The following is a 12443-nucleotide window of genomic DNA, read 5'->3' as shown; positions in this document are numbered from 1 at the left end:
CAATAAATACAATAAGTGCATCATAAGTTGTAATTCTGACAACTGTACCAGATGCAAATGTGTTTTTAGGGCATCGTTTCCATATGAGTGAATCTAGAGACTCATTTGGGTTTTGCCACTTTTTGAGAAGCGCAGGATCTATAAAACCAAAAAGTATAATCACGGCTTACTAGTTGTACACGTTTGGTTGAAAGTAATACACAGAACCGTTGTTCACTGAGCTGATATTGAAGAGCTGCTTCAAAACGTGGGCGTGGCAAGGAAGCCGCGTCACACTTTTAATTAATTTTCAGGCACTTCGGATGCGATTTCAGCATTGAAACCTTGGGAACTTATTGTCCATGAGTTTTACTAACAAATAAAAAATAAATCAAAAATTGACATTTTTGGTCAATTTCATCAACATACTCCCTTAAACTGTAGGTCTCCCTATTGGGTGGATAAGTCAGTTCGGAGGATGCAAAAAGTCAAGGACGTGTGTCCTAGAAGATAACGTCTGGGATTTGTTAACGCTGAAAGAACTTTATTATACAATGAGCTTGGAATTTAAGTTACGGAATGACTGCGAAGAAAGAAAACTGAAGAGAATTAGAACTATACTGTAGTCCCACTGCTTTGTAACTTGGCGTTTGTAATCCGCGATCAAGCACGCGGACTGCTATCGCGGCCGGCTGACGCAAGAAGCTTTGGAGAGGCTAAGCAGACGGGAATCCGGCAAGGCGTTTTTTTGGAAGAAGCTACAGGCGGGCTGTTGCTGACACAGCAAGAATCCCCATCCCGGCCTTCCAGCAGGAGGAGTTATCCCATGTCAAGCGTCGACATCGATGGCTTTGCTGTTACACTGCCAGTACAGCAAATTACGGTAGCAGCGGTGACCTGTAGTTCCACGTGACGCGCCTTGTAGCCGCGAAAAATACTGCGAATTTCAGCTATGCACTGTCAGTGTCTGCAACGAGCTCTGAGACGTACTCCACGACGGTCATCGCCTTGATGTGGGTTATCCAGCCTGCTGTTACGAGACGCCGCCTCCACTACCGACTAAACTGTGGGCTGCGCTAACAGCTGAACTGGTGGGTTCCAACTGGAGGACCACATACCGGCTGACCTCTTCCAACTTTTGGGTTCCCCCTTGGGGGTGCACAGCTCATACCTTGGCTTGACCGGCTGCCGAGTCGCTGGCTGTTCTGGACGGGCACATTGTACTCCGCAGACCACTGTTGCTGGATCCTGCACTTCGGGGCCCGGTTTCCCTCCGCGCTCAGACGCACACCTCCACCAGCCGGCGTGGTGCGTGCTGCTGGTCTTATGGTCGGGACCGGATGCTGTGCTCGCTCGCCAGACTGCTGACAACGTCACTCCACGGCGTGGCGCAATGAGGTGGCCGTTCCTTCGAAGGCCGCTTGCTGAGCTCAACGCACTCCCCACACTCCAGGGCCGGCTTGCGTTCCTCTACGAAGACTGCAGCAAGACAGCATTACGATTGCTGTACCTTACGCATGGAATAAATAAATATATACACTCCTGGAAATGGAAAAAAGAACACATTGACACCGTTGTGTCAGACCCACCATACTTGCTCCGGACACTGCGAGAGGGCTGTACAAGCAATGATCACACGCACGGCACAGCGGACACACCAGGAACCGCGGTGTTGGCCGTCGAATGGCGCTAGCTGCGCAGCATTTGTGCACCGCCGCCGTCAGTGTCAGCCAGTTTGCCGTGGCATACGGAGCTCCATCGCAGTCTTTAACACTGGTAGCATGCCGCGACAGCGTGGACGTGAACCGTATGTGCAGTTGACGGACTTTGAGCTAGGGCGTATAGTGGGCATGCGGGAGGCCGGGTGGACGTACCGCCGAATTGCTCAACACGTGGGGCGTGAGGTCTCCACAGTACATCGATGTTGTCGCCAGTGGTCGGCGGAAGGTGCACGTGCCCGTCGACCTGGGACCGGACCGCAGCGACGCACGGATGCACGCCAAGACCGTAGGATCCTACGCAGTGCCGTAGGGGGACCGCACCGCCACTTCCCAGCAAATTAGGGACACTGTTGCTCCTGGGGTATCGGCGAGGACCTTTCGCAACCGTCTCCATGAAGCTGGGCTACGGTCCCGCACACCGTTAGGCCGTCTTCCGCTCACGCCCCAACATCGTGCAGCCCGCCTCCAGTGGTGTCGCGACAGGCGTGAATGGAGGGATGAATGGAGACGTGTCGTCTTCAGCGATGAGAGTCGCTTCTGCCTTGGTGCCAATGATGGTCGTATGCGTGTTTGGCGCCGTGCAGGTGAGCGCCACAATCAGGACTGCATACGACCGAGGCACACAGGGCCAACACCCGGCATCATGATGTGGGGAGCGATCTCCTACACTGGCCGTACACCACTGGTGATCGTCGAGGGGACACTGAATAGTGCACGGTACATCCAAACCGTCATCGAACCCATCGTTCTACCATTCCTAGACCGGCAAGGGAACTTGCTGTTCCAACAGGACAATGCACGTCCGCATGTATCGCGTGCCACCCAACGTGCTCTAGAAGGTGTAAGTCAAATACCCTGGCCAGCAAGATCTCCGGATCTGTCCCCCCATTGAGCATGTTTGGGACTGGATGAAGCGTCGTCTCACGCGGTCTGCACGTCGAGCACGAACGCTGGTCCAACTGAGGCGCCAGGTGGAAATGGCATGGCAAGCCGTTCCACAGGACTACATCCAGCATCTCTACGATCGTCTCCATGGGAGAATAGCAGCCTGCATTGCTGCGAAAGGTGGATACACACTGTAGTAGTGCCGACATTGTGCATGCTCTGTTGCCTGTGTCTATGCGCCTGTGGTTCTGTCAGTGTGATCATGTGATGTATCTGACCCCAGGAATGTGTCAATAAAGTTTCCCCTTCCTGGGACAATGAATTCACGGTGTTCTTATTTCAATTTCCAGGAGTGTATCTTTACTATTCCTATGACCTTTTGTCAGCCATCTACTTGGCTTCAGATATCTACCGTCCTGCTATAAGGTGTACTATTTTGCTTCTCCCGTTTGCCAATAGACGGCGACAACGGTAAGTAGCGGTCAAAAGGAACAGGTCGCAGACGTCAGGCAGTTAGCTTGGATCTCGGTCAACATAACATCATTCAGACATTAGTCGATATGTGTCTGCATCATAAAGTTGTTCTTGATTGAAAATGTCAGTTTACGAGCTAAATTCTCGTAATTTGCGGGAGGTGTTACTGTTTTGTTTCAATATGAGGAAAACAGCGGCCGAGTCTCATCGAATGCTCTCAGCTACGTATGGTAAGGACGGTGTTAGTGAAAGAACGTATCGTGAGTGGTTTCAACGCTTCATGAACGGTGATTTTAACGTCATAGACCGGCGTAGTGGTGGATGAGAGAATGTTTTCGAAGATACAGGATTGGAGACATTGCTGAGTGAAGACTCGCGTCAAACTCAAGAAGCATTCGCACGATTAGTGGGAGTGACACAGTAAACCATTTCAAAACGTCTCAAGGCTATGGGCATGATACAGGAAAAATGAACTTGGGTCCAGTGCGAGCTGAAACCAAGAGACGTTGAAGGGCGTTTGTGTGTTTGTGAACAGCTGCTTCAGAGGCAAAAACGGAAGACATTTCTGCATCGCATTATGACAGGGGACGAAAAATGGGTTCATTACGATAATTATAAACGCAAAAAATCATGGGGATATCCCGGCCATGCTTCCACGCCGACGGCCAAACCGAATATTCGCGGCTCCAAGGTCATGCTGTGCATTTGGTGGGACCAGCTCGGCGTCGTGTACTATGAGGAGTTAAAACCAAGTGCAACAATCACAGGTGCTCGTTATCGAACGGAATTAATGCGTTTGAGCAGAGCATTAGAAGACAAACGGCCGCAATACAGCGACAGGCGCGATAAAGTGATTTTGCAGCACGACAACGCTCGACCGCACGTTGCAAAAGAGGTCAAAACGTACTTGGAAACGTTAAAATGGGAAGTCCTACCCCAGCCGCCGTATTCTCCAGACATTACTCCCTGTATCACCTGTTTGGATCAGTGGCGCGTGGCCTGGTTGACCAACACTTCCGAGCTCATGAAGAAGTCACAAATTTTGGATCGCTTCAAAAGATGAAAAATTTTTTCAAAGTGGGATTCGTACACAGCCCGAAAGATGGGAGAAAGTAGTGGCCAGCGATGGAAAATACTTTGAACGATACATGCGTAACCAATTTGTTTCATTAAAGCCTCAAATGTTGGGGGGGGGGGGAGGGAAACGGCGGAAGCAAAGTTGTACAACTTGTAATTAACACGCAACGACGTAGAAACCAGTAGCGGTGTACAATATACGCCAGCCATCAAAATCCCGCTTAGGCACTGCAATTATTATATTTCACAAGAAAAAGACAGGCAATACATAAAAAATATAGACTTGTCAGCATTCTGTTTCAGGTGTACGATTTATTTATTAATATTATCGCAAATAGCATAGGAAACTAAAATGGATAGTTCAATCAATCAAAGAAAGAAACTGGCCTTGTCAGTGCATACAGTAGAACTGACCTTTTGCACGTCGTGAAAGAAGTTGCAACACGAAGCAAGGCGTATGAATTCGTAATATTTTGTAAACTACGTTGATTCTGATAAAGCTTGTGATTTAATTTCAAGAACATCTTCACCCGTGAAAACATCCTTACCCTTGAAAACCAAGGTTTTCCTTCCATGTCAATTATAGATACACTGAGGTGCCGAAAGTCATGAGGTCCCTCCTAATATGGTGTCTGACCTCCTTTTGCCCGCCATACTGTAGTACTGGACGTGGCATGGACTCAGCGTGTCTGCCTGCAGAAATATTGTGCCATGCTGCCTCTACAGCTGTCCTTAATTACGAAAGTGTTGCCGATGCATCGTTTTGTGCACCAACTGACTTCTGGATTATTTCCCATAAATGTTCGATGGGGATCAAGTCGGGCGATGTAGATGGCAAAATAATTCAGTCGAATTGTCCTCAATAATCTTCAAACGATTTGTGAACAATTGTGGTCCGATGACGTGCTTTGACACATGAAGCCCATGAAGGGCTGCAAATGGTCTCCAAGTAGCCGAGTACAACCATTTCCAGTCAATGACTGGGACTCATCTGACCAAGCCATGATTTTCCACTCGTCTAGGGTCGAAGCGATACGTTCAGGAACCAACGAAAGGCGCTGCAGGCGATGTTGTGCTGTTTGAAAAGGTGTTGTTCGATACAGTTCCGCACTGTCGCCTCATAAACAAAGTAAGAGCCTACGGAATATCAGACCAGCTGTGTGGCTGGATTGAAGAGTTTTTAGCAAACAGAACACAGCATGTTGTTATCAATGGAGAGACGTCTACAGACGTTAAAGTAACCTCTGGCGTGCCACAGGGGAGTGTTATGGGACCATTGCTTTTCACAATATATATAAATGACTTAGTAGATAGTGTCGGAAGTTCCATGCGGCTTTTCGCGGATGATGCTGTAGTATACAGAGAAGTTGCTGCATTAGAAAATTGTAGTGAAATACAGGAAGATCTGCAGCGGATAGGCACTTGGTGCAGGGAGTGGCAACTGACCCTTAACATAGACAAATGTAATGTATTGCGAATACATAGAAAGAAGGATCCTTTATTGTATGATTATATGATAGCGGAACAAACACTGGTAGCAGTTACTTCTGTAAAATATCTGGGAGTATGCGTACGGAACGATTTGAAGTGGAATGATCATATAAAATTAATTGTTGGTAAGGCGGGTACCAGGTTGAGATTCATTGGGAGAGTGCTTAGAAAATGTAGTCCATCAACAAAGGAGGTGGCTTACAAAACACTCGTTCGACCTATACTTGAGTATTGCTCATCAGTGTGGGATCCGTACCAGGTCGGGTTGACGGAGGAGATAGAGAAGATCCAAAGAAGAGCGGCGCGTTTCGTCACCGGGTTATTTGGTAATCGTGATAGCGTTACGGAGATGTTTAATAAACTCAAGTGGCAGACTCTGCAAGAGAGGCGCTCTGCATCGCGGTGTAGCTTGCTCGCCAGGTTTCGAGAGGGTGCGTTTCTGGATGAGGTATCGAATATATTGCTTCCCCCTACTTATACCTCCCGAGGAGATCACGAATGTAAAATTAGAGAGATTAGAGCGCGCACGGAGGCTTTCAGACAGTCGTTCTTCCCGCGAACCATACGCGACTGGAACAGGAAAGGGAGGTAATGACAGTGGCACGTAAAGTGCCCTCCGCCACACACCGTTGGGTGGCTTGCGGAGTATCAATGTAGATGTAGATGTAGATGATCGGTTCAGTTGGACGATAGGATCCAGTCCATCGTAAAAACAGCCCACATCTTAATGGAGCCACCACCAGCTTGCACAGTGCCTTGTTGACTAAGTGGGTCCATGGCTTCGTGGGGTCTTCGCGACACTCGAACCACAGGCTCAGCTGTTACCTACTGAAATTGGGACTCATCTGAGCAAGCCATGATTTTCCACTCGTCTAGGGTCGAAGCGATACGTTCAGGAACCAACGAAAGGCGCTGCAGGCGATGTTGTGCTGTTTGAAAAGGCAATCGCGTCGGTCGTTTAGTGCCATAGCCCAGTAACGCCATATTTCACGCACTGTCCAAATGGATATGTTCGTCGCACGTCCCGCATTAATTTCAGCGGTTTCTTCGCGCAGTGGTGCTGATCCGTTAGCACTGACAACTCTAAGAAAACGCCGTTGCCGGCCATTGTGGACGAGCGGTTCTAGGCGCTTCAGTCCGGAACCGCGCTGGTGCTACGGTCGCGGGTTCGAATCCTGCCGCGAGCATGGATGTGTGTGATGTCCTTAGGTTAGTTAGGTTTAAGTAGTTCTAAGTTGTAGGGGACTGATGACCTCAGATATTAAGTCCCATAGTGCTCAGAGCCATTTTTTTGAAAACGCTGTTCCTCCCGGTCGTTAAGTGAAGGTCCTCTGCCACTGCCATGTCCGTGGTGAGAGGCAACACCTGAAATTTGATATTCTCGGCACACTCTTGACAATGTGGATCGCGGAATACTTAATTCCCTAACGATTTGCGAAATCGAATGTCCCGTGCCTTTAGCTCCAATTACCATTCCTCGTTCAAAGTCTGTTAATTCACTTCATGCGGCCATAATCGCGTCGGACAACTTTTCACATGAATCACATTACTGCAATATTTTAGAAATAGCAACATTTTCATCTGAATTGTTATGAAATACATTTATTCACTACCATGATTTCGGACTAATATGCCACTCCCATGTGGCAGCTCACTGTTGTATGTGTCAGTGCATAATCGTGCTGCCATGTCAGTATGTTTACACTTTCCGTACACGTAAAGAGACAAAATTTACCATCATTTATGTAAATTAAGTAGCATGTCCTGTAACAATGATCCTGAAATTTTTACCGACCATTTAATAACTTCCGAGGTTGATTTTATTGCTGGTGTTTAAGCAACGTGATGTGCATTTGTTAAGTCAGTTGTGCCACAAATCGTATTATTGGAACAACATCTCTAAATCAAGTGTTCAGTACATTCTCTAGAATTTGTGCAAAATTCGTCCCGCACACTTTCACTTCTGAACAGAAACAATGGCGCGTAGACACTTGATTGGATTGATTGGATTGTATTCGATTGATTGGATTTCAAAACGTGGACGATTCTTTTCTGGAAAAAATCAAGACGGACGATGAGACTTGGTGTTATCGTTACGAATCTATCACGAAACTACGTAGTTTACTAAATTCACGTGAAGAGCCAACTATTTGATGAATTAACTGATATTCAAGCCTATATGCCGTGCTAGTTGAACAACATGTTAAAGAATGGCTTTTCTGACAGGTTCACAGGGCTGTATACAAATTCTGTGCGTTTTACTCAACTCGGGAGAGACTATTCTCAACACCTGAAGCATTGCAACCACCGTCTTAACTTCTCTGTTTTTCGTTGAACAATCTCGAAACTTTTTGGACCGACTGGGTATAAATGGCGAAGACCCTGTCTTATGTTGCATACGTAATATGTAAATATGATTGACAAGAGCACAGTGTCTGCTTAAAAGGAACGATTTTGCATCGACACACTTGATAGTGAGCTGTCACTTGATAACGGCATAGCAGGCTGAAATCGCGATGGTGAATAAGTATATTTAATAACAGTCCACCCGAAAATGTTTTCAGTTATAAAATCAAGGGTAGATACTTGTACTGAACGGAAAGACACATTCCTGTATACCAGTGGTGTAACCACTTGCAGTGCCGCGGGCCTCAAACCCCTCACCGTGGATATGTACAGTGTGAGGCAAAAAGATTGCCCAGCCCGAATAATTTAGAGTCCAAGAACAGAGCATTGCAACTGTAGCGGTCTGTGGAGCTTCAGCTTAGTGCGTACATCGTCAGATAGAAGCAGTGTAACAGTTAGGATACATTGTATGTCGATATTTGTTGCAGTTCAACTCACCGTACCATTAATTTTGAAAATTATTTGAGCACGTAGAAAAGAAATATAAGAACTCCAAGTCGATAGGATTACTACGACGACGAGCGTTTCACATGTGTTTTAGTGGCTGAGTGGATAGGCTGACGGTTTACGAAGGTAAAGGACGAGCGTTCGAATCTAACTAGAGGCAGGTTGGGTTTCACGACTGCTTTTATTATGCAGAATGCTCTTGTAACCATGGATTACTTTCCTTTCTACTGCAAGGACACAGTTCATTCCTTGAAGTTAAGTCATACGCAATTTCTCTCTTGTCTTCGCTGATCGTGAAGGTAAAATTCCACGCAAAACAAAAATAATTTTAACATGACGTTAAAGCTTACTTTTTGTGTCCATCTTTGCCTCCAGATCCAATACACTTTTGCAGAGGATTTTGCCTTGAGCAGACATATTGTTCTTCTATTTTCAAAACCAAGTTCGGCACTGCCGCCTAGAACACGAAAAAAAAGATGGCGAAATAGCTAAGTGTTTTCCAGACAGTGAATGAAGCTGAATTATGTGCGGTCTTGTGGGCGCGGGAGCAGGGGAGGGGGGGGGGGGGGCGCTTGTCCTCCTGCTACCAAATTCCTCACCTGCACCGACTCCCTAAGTGCCCATCAGGCTATCCGTCACGTGTGTCCAGCTTTTCCTCTTACAAAGGCAAGGCAAGAAGGTTTCATTTTGCTGGCTACCAGGGCACGTGGGCATTCGAGGCAATGATTCATCTAAGAATTCCTGCTTGGGAAGTACAGTTTCTATATGTGCTGACCCCGCACGTGCAGTGACCCCGTTGTTGAGGCCAGGATCACGCTTCTGTGGGAATAGGAGTGGTTAGGGTTGAGTACAAGAAGCTGCGGTCGGTGAAACCATTGACATGGCTGTGGCGCTTCTCCTTCAGGATGCTGCGCCTCCGGATAAGGAACTGTCCTCTGACGGAAGCTGTCCTCCTCTGGCAAGAGAATTACACCAGTATGCAGTGCTTGTCGTGTATAGGTATTTGTACACATGCATTCCGCAGAAATGTCTATGCGCACTGGATGCACATTAACTGAAAATATTTCCCCTCAGTGCACTTAGTATTTGCACAGCGAAATTACTATGAAATGAACACCCTTAGCTGCTTATAAGCGTTGACATACGTCAACGGGGACAGATGAAAATGTGTGCCCCGACCGGGACTCGAACCCGCTTACATCTGAGCCACCGAGGACACAGAGGATAGCGCGACTGCAGGGATTTATCTCTGGCACGCCTCCCGCGAAACCCACATTCTCAACGTATTGTCCCGCACTACATTCGTAGTGCCCCCGCCCATTATACTCATTAATCGCGGTGCGTTGACGATTCCCGTAAGAGTTCGGGCACTGTTTGTGCACTCGCACAGAAGAAGAAAATGGTCAAGTGGCCGGTGAGCCTTAACTATATTCATTGTAATTTCATTCACCGATGGTATCTGTTCTTTCGGACATGTCCGAAAGAACAGATACCATCTTAGTATGTAGATAGTTACGGCTCACCGGCCACTTGACCATTTTCTTCTTCTGTGCGAATGCACAAACAGTGCCCGAACTCTTACGGGAATCGGCAACGCGCCGCGAGTAATGAGTATAATGGGCGGGGGCACTACGAATGTAGTGCGGGACAATACGTTGAAAATGTGGGTTTCGCGGGAGGCGTGCCAGAGATAAATCCCTGCAGTCGCGCTATCCTCTGTGTCCTCGGTGGCTCAGATGGATAGAGCGTCTGCCATGTAAGCAGGAGATCCCGGGTTCGAGTCCCGGTCGGGGCACACATTTTCATCTGTCCCCGTTGACGTATGCCAACGCCTATAAGCAGCTAAGGGTGTTCATTTCATTGTAATTTCATTCTAATGAGCTGCATGTCCGAAAGAACAGATACCGTCTTATATATACATATATATATATATATATATATATTATCTGAGCCGTGTCTGATGGAATGTGGCTAAATGTGTAATGTCCAAAAACTACTTTCAGAAAAAGTACAATAAAAGATCGCGATTCATTTGCTTTGTACTATTTTAGTAAAGAAATAAGCATGACTTCGCACAGCTTTCTATTTTCCCTTTAGAATAATGAGGCAAATGCATGAGATTTTTGTGGGTGCAGCCGTGGCAATTCATTACCAGTTTAAGGAGCTCTCATAAAAGCCTAACAACGTACAAATGAATGTAAGCACAAAGTGTAAAGTAGACTGTGATGGGTATACAGCCTGAAAATTGAATGAAACAAGTTGGAAATAGGAAGAGTGGAACTTCCTGCTGTGTAGCCAGTGCGTCACGGAGTACGACCTTCTTCCAGCGATGCCGTTTTATCGATAACAAGAGGGAAGCTGCGTCTATACAGCCTACGGCAAGTCGGCACATCTTGTAAGCTCTTTATTTTACTTCGGCTTCGTTCTCAACTTCCAGAACTCTCCTTCAAAGTTCCAGTGTCAACGTCAGGAATTATATCTTCGCAACTTCTCATTTCAGTTGATAAACGAGAGGCGTAGGTTAACTACGCAACTAGATGCTGAGACGGACGCGTTCGCTTTGTGAGAGGCCGGTGGAATCCGACAGCCTTAAAAGCCCTCCGCGCTGCCACTCGACCTAATGAGGCAGTCACTTCTCTTGCCTGCAGAGTTCTTACAGTGCTCTCCCAGAACTGTTAATCATCCAAACTTCTCCACTGCCGGAAAGCCGAATGTTGTAGTGCAGTTCTTAACAGCTCACAAGAGTTTTGTTTTTATGTAGAGGTTTTTGCCTTGAACAAACACCCATACAGATTGCAGGAAAGTTTCACCTTCATCAGTGGGTTCCCTTTATTTTACTGTCGACTACCAGGTAAAAAAATTAAATGATGATATTGATTGTTCTTAAATATTTTCTATAAATGGTATTGCACAGTTTCAATGTACTTAAAGAAAGCCATATACACTCCTGGAAATGGAAAAAAGAACACATTGACACCGGTGTGTCAGACCTACCATACTTGCTCCGGACACTGCGAGAGGGCTGTACAAGCAATGATCACACGCACGGCACAGCGGACACACCAGGAACCGCGGTGTTGGCCGTCGAATGGCGCTAGCTGCGCAGCATTTGTGCACCGCCGCCGTCAGTGTCAGCCAGTTTGCCGTGGCATACGGAGCTCCATCGCAGTCTTTAACACTGGTAGCATGCCGCGACAGCGTGGACGTGAACCGTATGTGCAGTTGACGGACTATGAGCGAGGGCGTATAGTGGGCATGCGGGAGGCCGGGTGGACGTACCGCCGAATTGCTCAACACGTGGGGCGTGGGGTCTCCACAGTACATCGATGTTGTCGCCAGTGGTCGGCGGAAGGTGCACGTGCCCGTCGACCTGGGACCGGACCGCAGCGACGCACGGATGCACGCCAAGACCCGTAGGATCCTACGCAGTGCCGTAGGGGACCGCACCGCCACGTCCCAGCAAATTAGGGACACTGTTGCTCCTGGGGTATCGGCGAGGACCATTCGCAACCGTCTCCATGAAGCTGGGCTACGGTCCCGCACACCGTTAGGCCGTCTTCCGCTCACGCCCCAACATCGTGCAGCCCGCCTCCAGTGGTGCCGCGACAGGCGTGAATGGAGGGACGAATGGAGACGTGTCGTCTTCAGCGATGAGAGTCGCTTCTGCCTTGGTGCCAATGATGGTCGTATGCGTGTTTGGCGCCGTGCAGGTGAGCGCCACAATCAGGACTGCATACGACCGAGGTACACAGGGCCAACCCCCGGCATCATGGTGTGGGGAGCGATCTCCTACACTGGCCGTACACCACTGGTGATCGTCGATGGGACACTGAATAGTGCACGGTACATCCAAACCGTCATCGAACCCATCGTTCTACCATTCCTAGACCGGCAAGGGAACTTGCTGTTCCAACAGGACAATGCACGTCCGCATGTATCCCGTGCCACCCAACGTGCTCTAGA

The 12443-nt window shown here is 47.9% G+C and overlaps 1 protein-coding gene and 1 non-coding gene across 8 annotated transcripts in view; both read left to right on the top strand.

Annotated features, from left to right (window-relative positions):
- The window catches only part of LOC126462885 (protein-tyrosine sulfotransferase-like), a 970604-nt gene that overhangs the window by 556150 nt on the left and 402011 nt on the right, over window positions 1–12443 (top strand). The gene's annotated exons all lie outside the window — the stretch shown is intronic.
- On the top strand, window positions 10202–10275 carry Trnat-ugu (transfer RNA threonine (anticodon UGU)). Its single transcript has one exon. It is a non-coding gene; the product is annotated as a tRNA-Thr (tRNA).

The sequence above is a fragment of the Schistocerca serialis genome, chromosome 1 (assembly GCF_023864345.2).
Source record: "Schistocerca serialis cubense isolate TAMUIC-IGC-003099 chromosome 1, iqSchSeri2.2, whole genome shotgun sequence".
NCBI classification, from domain to species: Eukaryota; Metazoa; Arthropoda; class Insecta; order Orthoptera; family Acrididae; genus Schistocerca; species Schistocerca serialis.
Note: the sequence above shows the minus strand (reverse complement) of the source record. Positions and strands in the feature narration are given on the sequence as shown.